At 32.5% G+C, this 12032-nt stretch overlaps 1 pseudogene; it reads right to left on the bottom strand.

Moving 5' to 3' along the window:
- The window catches only part of LOC106108095, a 14088-nt pseudogene extending 2056 nt beyond the window's left edge, over positions 1-12032 (bottom strand).

Here is a 12032-nt window from a genome sequence, read left to right as displayed (position 1 = left end):
TACTCTGCGTCACTGCTAGACCCACGCTACCCACAGCTATGACGTTGCCTGTAATAAAACAAACAATGTTACTTATCTGCCAAAAAAAGTATATACAGAAGAATTGAGTACCTCTTTCTTTTGGGAAGTCGGTCCAAATTATGTCTGCTATGGTACAATAGAATTCGGGAGAGGAACTGATAAATGAAATGTCCCAAACGTCCGAGTGGGAAGTGGCAAACAGTTTTGAGTAAATAATTTTAATTTTAAATGCCAACAGCAGATGTAATGTAAATACCAATTACCAAAATCAATGTAGATGAAGACAAAGATGATCGTTGTCATGTAAATGAGACACATTGTATCCAAATAAAATCCAAACGTGACTCCTCCGCCCAAGTAGCCATACCAAGCGGACGAGTGGAGATCCTAAAACAGAAATGTAATCAGATAGATTCGAGGAAATCAAAAAGAAAAAACAGATTTTTTATCAAACATTAACAAAGGTCAGAGGTTTATTAAAGTGTTCCTGAAATCATTTAACACGAAGGAAAATCTTTATCTAAATCGTGATATTAATTTATTTCTTACACTAGTTGTGATTCATTTGTTATGATATACTGACCTGATGTGCGTCGAAATCAACAATAAGTCTGTCCTGAGCGTCACAGCATCTTATGGTGGCAATGCCATTTAGTGAAGATGTAACCATACCGAATACAGGACTCTTTGCTGTTGAAAATAAGATTCAATATTAGTTAATGAAACTACACTACTACTTCGTTTCAGATGATCATTATTAAATTGTAAAAGACTAATTTTTCTACTTACTGACACTCTCAAGTCGCTTAATTCCTTGGGCAGCTCTAGTGTATATTCTCACGAAGAATAAGAACAAGACTAGAAGTACCGCCGAAGGTACCAGCGTCCAGTACAATGCTATTGCATTTAGTATAAGAATTATAATTAAAGTTCCGTAGATTTGTAACACATCTAACAATGTTCTCGGTAAGATTTCATCAACTGCACCAATGTCCTTTGTAAAACGGTTGAGAATTCGTCCTGAAAACAAAAATAAGATATATTCTGATGTTTTTATGTTATTCTATTTGTTAAATTGATAGCAGAAAAATCTTACCTGAAGAACTGGTATCAAAGAATCTCATGATTCCTCTCAACATTGTAGAAAACATTTTATCGTGAAGCCATTTCGAAGCGTTAATACATAATTGTACGAATGGTATAGCTCGGAAATTAGTTATCAAAATGGTGGCCAGGACTAGACAACCGTGTATGATTAGATATTGTCCTGTCGTTAAAGGACCCACTTGGACATCCAATCCGGGTTCTGAAATATTTAAAGATTTATTAACATAGATACAAAATTAAAGAAAAATTTTGAGAATTTTTACTTTAAAGTTTCATTATACTTACCCATATCTGCACCAACTTGTTCTTCGTAGGCTGCCATCTGATTAGTCCTGAAATCAAAAAACATATTTCAATCTTATCTAAGAGTTAGTCTCTGTGTAAAAATTTTAATAGCTACGTTATCAACCTATGGCCTCAGTCTCTTAACACAATATATTGTCTGTTCTTTTGTCCATCGAATGGGCATGTAGAGTCCTAAGTTTATCTGTAAACTTCGTAATATACATAAAACAAAAAATAAAATAATTACATTAATTTAAACTATACGAAGTTCTTACCAAAAGCTGACCCAGTAATCCACAGCACCTGCTGAGACCGCTGTCATCAGAACCATGAAGAAGGTAAACGTAACGAAGAATATGTTACCGCCAGCTTTAAAATATGTGGAAACAACTTCCCAGCGCAGATTTCCTGACTGTCTTTCTTCGGCCGCCATTTTTTGTTCCTCAAATTGTGCTTGTTCATCTCCTTCGTTAATTGATATAGCTTTTAACAATGCTGGTCTCTCTTTTTCATCGGTTTTCTAAATGAGAAAATTTAAATTTAATATTATCTAACTACACGTTTTTAAGACAATAAAGATACATTCTAAAAACTATACTTACTGTTACAGAATTACTATCAGCGTCTTTCCCTTCTTGTAATGCGGATAGAAGCATGGCAAATTCCTTACCCGAAGATACCAATTCATCGAAAGTTCCCATATTTTCAATACCACCCTAAAACATGACACAAATAAAGGAATGTTTTCGTCTCAAGGGTATCAATAAAAAGGGTGAGTTCAAAAAATAAGTTAGCTTCTTTGTATGATTTGGTCCAAATAAAGGTCAAAAACAAACCTCGCTCATAACAATAATGAAGTCAGCAGCCTTGAGGAAGTGGATTTGATGAGTGACAAGAATTCGTGTGGTGCCGCGTAAATAACCATTAATGCAACCATCGAAGAGCTGACGACCAACGTTTGCGTCTACCGCGGACAGTGGATCATCGAGCAAATAAATATCAGCCTGGAAATAATAACATTTTGTTTAACATAAACAAGTGACAACATTGCGACAGTATGCACTATTCGACTACAAGCAGCAGAATTGTGCAATCTTTGTTATAGTAAAGTCATTGCTCTCAAGTTATATCAAAGTTCTTGTTTTATTTCGATGTTATTGTACCTTTTATCTTTAGAATAACGAGTATGGTACTTAAACACTTCACATTATTTTTCCTTTGGTACTCGATTATTTGAAACGTAATATTGGAAATTGTAAGATTGCGGTTGTTTGTACAAATAACAAAAAAATCAATTACTTGTCTGTAGACGGCACGGGCCAAATTGATTCTTGCGCGCTGCCCCCCCGATAGGGACACCCCCCTTTCGCCCACAAGCGTTTGGTCGCCGTAAGGAAATTGCTTGAAATCCTTTTCCAAAGCACACACACGACAAACCTGAAAATATTTGTTATAATTAGTATATTACGTCATTAGGTGTTAGTCACAGTGCTTTTGAGTAGTTCACATCTCTCCCTTTATCATTTTCTTTTCAGGCATTAAAATCCAGTATACAAAAATATCGAAGTTCACCAATTCAGTGAACCAACTGATAAAGTTAACTATTTCATTGTTTTTCAAAACCGTTTTCGCCCGAGTCATTGTTTTGTTATCAACCAAATTAATTACATACGTTATCAAGAATGATTTTGTAAACAGCACAAGGATATTCGAGTGGGACGATGATAGAGACAATTGCGCAGTTTATTTTATAATTCATAGCTAAATTGATATCTCGTTTACTTTTTGTCTGCATGCAACCGGAATATAGAAATGATTGAACATATTATGTTCCTCACGGCAGACAAAATATTACGTTTAACTTATAAATTACCAGTCATCCAGTCATTTGGCATAGTTTTTATACTTAATCTAAATTAAAGGTGACTCTTAGTGACTTTAACAATTCTGCGTATCATTGTATAACGTTTTCTTAGAATAGAATAAAATTAGCAGTATTTAGGCAATCTGAGATTAATTTTTCTTTGAATCATTTTGCATTGTATAATATAATGTTATTCATAAAAAATGTTATAGTTAAAAAGTACGTACTTGTTGATATTTCTGTTTGTCAAATGGTTTTCCGAAGAGAATGTTCTCTCTGACCGTACTCGGGAACAGCCAAGCTTCTTGGCTGGCGTACGAGACTCTACCGAACACGGATACACTGCCAGTCGCTGCAGGCAATTCCTTCAGTAACAATTGCAAGATGGACGACTTCATGAAAAAAAAACAATAAAGTTAATTTTAAATTATTGATCTAAGACTTAAAATTGCGAAAGTTTATCAAATGGTTGGTTATAGCAATTTTTTTAAATATTGCGTAACTTATCATCACAATAGTATTGTATAAATGAATACATTGTACCTTGCCTGACCCCACGGCCCCTATGATTGCGCAAAACTTCCCCTTGCGTATGCGTACGGAGATGTTCTTCAGTGCCAAGAAATTGGGGTCACCGGTCCAACTGGCGCTTACGTCTCTCAATTCCACTGCTAAGTCATAATTCGGCTGTGATAGGCTTCTCCGGAACTTTCTCCCCGTTGGTACGAAACCTTAAAAAGATTTAATTGTTTAGAAAATTAAGAGGAAAGTTAATTAAAAGTTAATTTTTCTTCAAAGATCTGAAGCCGAAACTTAAAGTTAAGAAAGTAATACAAAGAAGTCATTAATGGATTTGAGAAGGGTTGGGTTTGAATGTTTGTACTTTTGAAGCAAGCTTTACTGTAACAAATGTTGCAATTTTAACATTTAATATCGATTAGATGTCTATAGTATCTTAAGTATTATTCAATTACTAACATTCAGACAAAGATAGATTATTAACAACGATCTCTATTACTGGCCGATGTTGCCAAAATCATTTAAAATCGGAATAACATATCTAAAAACATGTAGTGTACATTGCCAAAATCGTCTGCCAGTTTGTTTCTTGGCTTTTTATTTCATATTGTTTTTATAAAAGATGAAATACATTTGTCCTAGCAAATCCAATGATAAGGTTTAAAATGCGACTATTCCTATGACCAATTTCTTGAACTGTATTGCATTAGTTAATATTAGTAACTAACCATTACTGGAAAACTGATCTGACATTAGTTCCGACTTGGGTTGGTATGAGAGAGGCCTGACGCTAGACTCTTTTCCTTGATCCCTGAAGCTCCCTGAGATATTCCTGAATAAAGTTGGTGTCGCCATCTCTGTTTTAATCAAGTCAACTCTATCCTCTGTTAACAAAATTAAAACTTGTTAAGTATAGAATTTAAAAACCATACCACACAAAGATAGTGTTTAGATATTGTTTTTTTACAATCGTAAGTACTAATTTCGTTACTAAAACGTACCTAAAGCAAGAAACTCCTCAACTCTTCTTAATGATACAAACAATTCTATTGTAAATGTCAATACAAGTGGAAGAATTAAAGTAACGTTAATTTGTGCAGTGCTAAGAAATTGTTGCAAAGGATATATCTGAAACAGATAAATGTGCATTTAGAAAACGTAAAATAATTTACCCCAATCTAGAGAACATTACGAATATAAAGATCAATTTCGTCAAATCCAGCTCACTACATCCTCATAGGATGCTAGGAGCTAGTTAGTGGTGACTGGTGAAGATTAATTTATTGGCAATTAACAGAAGTAAAAACAACTTACGACATTAGCAGTCATGACATTCCCGAACAATAGTAGAGCAAGAACGGTTATGAAGAGAGCTGCTCTCTCCGTGAACACCATAAACCCGAGGAAAATTACTCTCAAAGCTGACGCTATCCTGACTTGTTTTAATTCGTCCCTTCGCTTTTCTGATACAACTTTTTCAAACGGAATTTCCCATGCATACATTTTGATAACCTGAAACATATGAAGTATTAGAGTGCGTACTCAATACTTGCTGGCTTAAATAGAAAATCTGACCTAATTTTAATATTTCATACTAAAAACTTTATTGCCTACCTGTATTCCATTTATTACTTCACTCATTAATTTAACTCGAGCATCTGTTTTCACTGCAGTCCGGAATCTGATTTTTCCAAGTAATTTCCCAAGTAAACCTAAAGAAAGCGAGTTAAATAAAGGTATACAGAGGCCTAATTTTAGTCCCTTTCCACCCTTTTCTTAAGAGAAAAGCATGAGAAGGAAAAAGGGAATTGACGATAGAGGAGATGCATAGGAAGAGGAAATGTCCTCTTTATGTGCGTCTCCTTCTCCGTCAATTAAGATTAGGCAACGCATCTGCAATTGCGTATGTTTATGGGCGACGGCCACCTAAAAAGCAACTTAAATTACAATGATTATGTCCAACACAATTTGGGATAGTAACACAGTTTCAACATCAGCATTAATTAACAAAATTGGTTCGACAAATGTTTGACAATTCAACGTCAACTAACCTTGTATGGGCAAAGCGATGATTAGTAATGCCGCTAATCCGATCAACGCTGCATATCCAGCCTGTATGTATCCGAGGTAGCAGACCGCTGCCAGCTGGATCGGTATGATCCAGGTGTAATGGAGGAAGAGGAACGCCAGGTCAAAGCGCTGCAGGTCATTCGACAGGATGTTCACGACCTTACCCGCTGTCGTCTCACCCAACGCGCCGTTATTCATACGCATTATCTAAAATAAAAATATTCGGTTAAATTATATGTAAAAATGATTAAATTCAATTGTTTAAAAGTTCGTGAGATGTTATTACATCTTATAAAAAAATAGTTTTAAAGCCTTTAAAGCTCTTTCAAATTTAACATATACATTTTTTTTATACTTGAGCATGAGGCATTGTTTTCAAGTGTCATATATCGTCAAATAAGTCTACAAACTAACAAAAAAAAACAAACTAAATTATCTAACTTGTTTATCAAACAAACATATTTATACATGATAAATATGATAATATATATTGGCAAATAAAACGTAAAAAAACACGTTTTCAAATATACATTTTAATGCTCAATATTTGTTAGTGGAAGAGATGTTACAAATCCTCTCTGCGGAGAAACGCTCGCTCCATTTATTCATTTGATTGATTCCAGGTTGAGAGTTCGGTGCAACATGTTCACCAGTAACATATTAAATGAAAATTTCATATTTGATTTTTGAAAAATGTATAAAGTGCATTTGAATGTTTTACATTTTTTTAAATTCCAAAACATGTATTTAATCTATACTCATATTATGAAGAGGAAAGTATTTTTATATGTATCGAAATTATTCAAAACCTACTGGCCCGATTTCAAAAGCTACGTTATCAGTGAGTACGATGTCGCCAGCCTTTGCTAGTCTGTGTATATAATGGATTTTTTTTTCTAAAATCTAATTAACTTGTACTATACTAATAGTCTAAATAACGATATCTTAAAAATGTCTACTTTGTAAATGTATGTTGTCGCTACATTCCACCTAATCAATTGATTAATGAAGTAGACAACTCAAACAGATGTTATCGCAAAACATTGGCTTACATTTAAGTTCCATTTTTTATAGATAAAATAAAGTCAAATTTAGTAAAAAATTTCCAGTACAAAATATTAAACTCGTAAAAAATATCTATACTAATATTATGAAGAGGAAAGATTTGTATTTTTGTATGGATTTAAATAACTCAATAAACAAACTACTGGGCCGAATTCTTTCACCGTTAGAAAGGTAATTTATCTGTAGGTAACATAGGTTACATTTTCTATTATTTGTTAAGTTCACGCGGGCGAAGTCACGAGTAACAGCTACTTTACAATAAAATACTTTTAGATGCCCTTGTGCCTAACTTGGCATGCAAAAATAAATGTTACTATTATTATCTACTATTACCAGATACCATTAATAATTAAATCCAAAACTATTAATTCTTAATCACTGTCAAACACTGGGTACTTTACCTTAATACAAAAAAACATACCTTTCTAAACATTAAAGAACTGATGGCGACTCTGAGCTTCATTCCGAATTGTTGGCAGAGGAAATTGCCGTGATGTCCGAAGAAAGCTGCCACCCAGTTGCCTAATATCATACCAATAGCATAGTACGAGGCCGTGGCTTTACTTGTTGTTGAATTAACTGACCAATACGTCAGTAGTTCTGCAAATAGGAGGGGAACCGCTGTCCTATAGAAAGAAAAACATTGAGTTCGTTGAATTAAGATTGTGAGAAATGTATTGAACTAGGTGTTGCCCGCCACTCCGTCTGCGTGGAATTGAAAAAAAAAACTTAAGTAAGTACCCTATGTATTCCAGAATATGCTTTACATCTTTACCAAATTTCATAAAAATCCGTTCAGCCGTTTAGGCAACAAACTAAAGAACATCCATCCATTCATCTAAACTTTCGCACTTATAATATAAGTATGATAACATTATAAACACATTTTCCTCTTCTTGTCATATCTCCTATCACGACAACCGAAAGAATAAAAATCTTTATAATTCCCTAAACTCTTACGAGATAGCAATAGAAAGAAATAAATATAGATTTGCTACGATAATTTTGCAGCGTTGTATATTAATAAAATACATATTCGCTATCGTGATTACCTATTTAAATAGCATATAAAAGCGTTACGTTCATGGTATATAAAATTTTTCACATTTTCATCATACATGAAGTTAAATGAAATGCTATCGGAATTCTAATTAAAATTATTATGATTTTGTAAGCTTCACGCCTACTTTTATATTTCTATTAATTAAAATAGCAATTTTACTTAATATATTAAAAATATCTATAGTAACAAAAACAATACGTCAAGTGTAACGTAATGCATAAATATGTAGCTATTCACTTTAGATTTAACTGCTTATGTCAAACAACTAAACAAATGTTAATAGCCAATTAATTACAAACATCATTTTTCCATAGTTTTAAAAAGCTAGAAGCAGCTAGTAGCTTAAAGTCAGCTACTTGAAGATATTGAAAAACGATCTATAATAACTTTCAATATACACTGTGCTCAAGAAATATATAAAATACTAATAACGATACTTACCGAATACCAACAGACAACAATTGCGAGATTCCTCCTGGGATAAAGGACCAAAAAAACGTCCTTGTCAGCGCTTTCACCAACGAAGGCTTCCTTCCATTAGCCTTTGCGTTTGCCTCTTCTATTAACCAATTTCTAAAACAAAATTAAATCTATGAGCACTAGACTACCTCAATAGCAGGAAGAAAAAATAAATTTATTTAAAAAGAAAAGTGTTGAGTGTTAGCTGGAAATTGTGTCATAAAACTCCACTGTAAACTGTAAACCAAATAGTTGATGACATAAGGATGTTTTACCTAGTTTAAACAATTAGAAACCGATGGTAAGAAATCTTTTGTATACATGTGTCGAAGGTTACATTTAGAGGGGTAGAGGTAAAAATATGATTGAAACAAATAGTACTACGGAAAAGACCATATTAATGGTAACACCTCGTCGCCTGCGACGTTTTGTTGATTGTTTGAAGTGTAACATGTTTCTACAGAAGTAACATAACTTAGTATTAGTAATTTGTGTTACTGTAGTGTTGTATATTTTAAAGTCAAGATGGCGGCAGGGGTAAATATTTTTCATCATTATTTCCATCGCATAATTGATATTTTATTCTTGTTCAATTGCAACATGTTTTTTCGTAAAGAGTAAACTGCTCCGAGGTATAACTTTAATAAATTAATTAAGATAGCAAGACTGTTATCTATTTTATGGTCTTTTATCTTTTTGATAAACCACCAATAATGTGTAATTTTCCGCACTAAAAACTAAGAAAATTAAAAATAAGGATTAAAGGAATGTCAAGATTTTTATATCTTCTATCAGTAACAATGAATCAAAGGTGGCATCATTTGCATATTTTTATTTCAGTTAACTATCACATATACACATACTAACAGCATATATTTAGTGCAATTGATCGTGTGCGTTAACAACCAATGATGTGCAAATATTTATTCATTCAATTGTAGATCGGACATTAGGAATATTTATTGTAAATGCTTTAACACAACCATCGTTACCGCCATTGCAAACTGTTTGACATTTATTTTTGTTCAACTTATAATACGGTCCCGCGTCATAAGTCTTAAATCATGTTATTACTAGCTTTCGCCCGCGACTCCGTCTGCGTGGAATTAAAAAAACAATAGTGAGTATCCTATGTATTCTTCCAGCATGACCTTTACATGTATACCAAATTTCCTGCGAACTCTAACAAACATCCATCCATCCAGCCATCCATCTAAATTTTGGCATTGATAATGTTTTGAAAATATCGACATAAGTGAACTCACTGAACTAAAACTTTTATGAAGGCCTAAAACCCATATTAAAAGTAAAAATCATAGAATATACGACGTGCTACCTCTTGATAAAAGTCACATTGTCACATTTCGTGGTAGAGTACTCGTATATTTGACTTTGGTGTGAATATTCGCAAATGTTTGAACAGAATTTATTACAGCTAAACAAATAAAAACAACGAATCGATATCAATAAATCCACCATGCTATTGCATTTTAACTTGCATTAACTACTGTCAATAAAAATACAAGACAATTTATGTTTAAATAGTATACAAGAAATAATATCATGCTTATGAAAATAAAATGTTTAATATGTGCATTTAAACTTATTTAAATAAATGTAGTTAATAGGATTTATGCGTCTACAAATTATAACACTTATCGTGGCAAGATTGCTTTTTTGAAGAAAAGCAATAAATTTGTGTATAGCTTTCGCCCGCGACTCCGTTTGCGTTGTGTTAAAAAAAATAAAAGAAAGTAGCCTATGTGTTCTTCCAGACTATCCTCTACATCTACGCTGAATTTCATCGTGATCCGTTCAGCAGTTTAGGGTACACACTCTAGCATCCATCCATCCATCTAAAGTCTCGCATTTCTATATAGTAAGATGTAACTTAAAAAAATACCTCATAGTGAGATTTTCATATAGTTATATATGTATATATACTATCCAAAAGGAACAAAACGATTAATAAAAAATAAAAAACTGTTTCTTTTTATGACATTAAGCTGTTACTAAATATTAGGCGTTTTTTTAGGGTTTTTAAAATAGCTGCCGATAGCATTTTGGTGTACACGGTACAACGGTAGCAAATGAAACGGTAGACAATTAATTATGCCCTATATTTATGTAGTTAATAAAGATAACATTACTAATTCACACTACAGAAGTGGTACTTCTAATAATTACGTAACTGTCAGTGTAGGAATTGATAATAGTATGAAAAAGTCATACATACATAATAAACAATTATTAAACAAAGATGTATTTCAAGGTAATTCCGCAGCAGATAATTCGAATGCTACTAAAAGATTTACATATTGATTAAATCTAAAATAATATTGTCGTATGTAAAAAAGAGTTTCATAGCTAAAATGTTTTTACTTTAAAATTTTGCAACGTAACTGTTTTTATTGCAGTAATCTATATCTATATTAATATTATGAAGATGAAAGATTTGTGTTTTTGAATTTTTGTCTGTATCTAAATAACTCAAAAACTACTGGTCCGATGTTAAAAATTCACCGTTAGAAAGGTTATTTATGTAGGAGTAACAAAGGTTATATTTTTTAATTTCAAACGGGCGAAGTCGCGAGTAACAGCTAATAGTTAAAAAATCGATGCATAGGAGACGTCGCAAAATTAAAAAATGTAAATAATGAAAATGTAACTATATCTTTATTAAACAATATCATTGCAATTACCGCAAACATTATGTTCATTTATCGTATCTTAAAATCAACAAGTGAGATAAAGAAAATGATAAAATAACTAATTTTAATAAAGATAAATTATAAAACATTTCTTTTTCTTTTCCATTTCGATTTTTGTTCTTTTGGAATACTCATAGAACGACAGACTTTTATTTTTGTCGCTTTTACAACAATGGATATTTATCAAATTATTGATAAGAAATAACATACTTTTCTTTAACCTAATTGATTTTAATATTCCATACATTAAGCGCAAGGTAATACCACAGATAATGCAATACTATATTAGCAAAACGTACAGTTAACATAGTTTATTTTAATCAACATTTTTATATCCTTTATTACATGAATTTTGTTTTTTAATAAGATATTCTTCTATTCTGGACTACTAATGACTGCTTAAATTAATTAAATTCGAAAAATAAAACATTTTTTACAGTATTCATGTTCCACCTGTATAAAATATTGCGTCCCTGTTTTTAAAACAGAAAAATACGGAGACTAACGTCCAAATATAGGTGTTTCCGAATTCGAAATTCACGGTGACAAAGGGACTTACCTTTCTAATTCATCTCCTACTGTTCTAGAATAATACTTAGAGGTGGTGGGGACTAGATCTTCTTCTTCTAAATCACGTCGATTACCGTTATAAAAATATGGAAAAGTCCACAAAAACATCAACCGGGCAAGGCGGCCAGGCGCCTCTTTTGGTGCTTTCATTTTCTCCTTTTCAAAATTTTTCTTTTCACTAACCATAGTTAATAATTTCACTGAACGTTATTTATAACTAAACACTTTACAAATTATAAAATAATTATATTATAAACGCCGTACCACACATGCGGCCTACATGACTTTCAGATAGCAA

The sequence above is a fragment of the Papilio polytes genome, unplaced genomic scaffold (genome assembly GCF_000836215.1).
Source record: "Papilio polytes unplaced genomic scaffold, Ppol_1.0 DF821845.1, whole genome shotgun sequence".
In the NCBI taxonomy this organism is placed as follows: domain Eukaryota; kingdom Metazoa; phylum Arthropoda; class Insecta; order Lepidoptera; family Papilionidae; genus Papilio; species Papilio polytes.
Note: the sequence above shows the minus strand (reverse complement) of the source record. Positions and strands in the feature narration are given on the sequence as shown.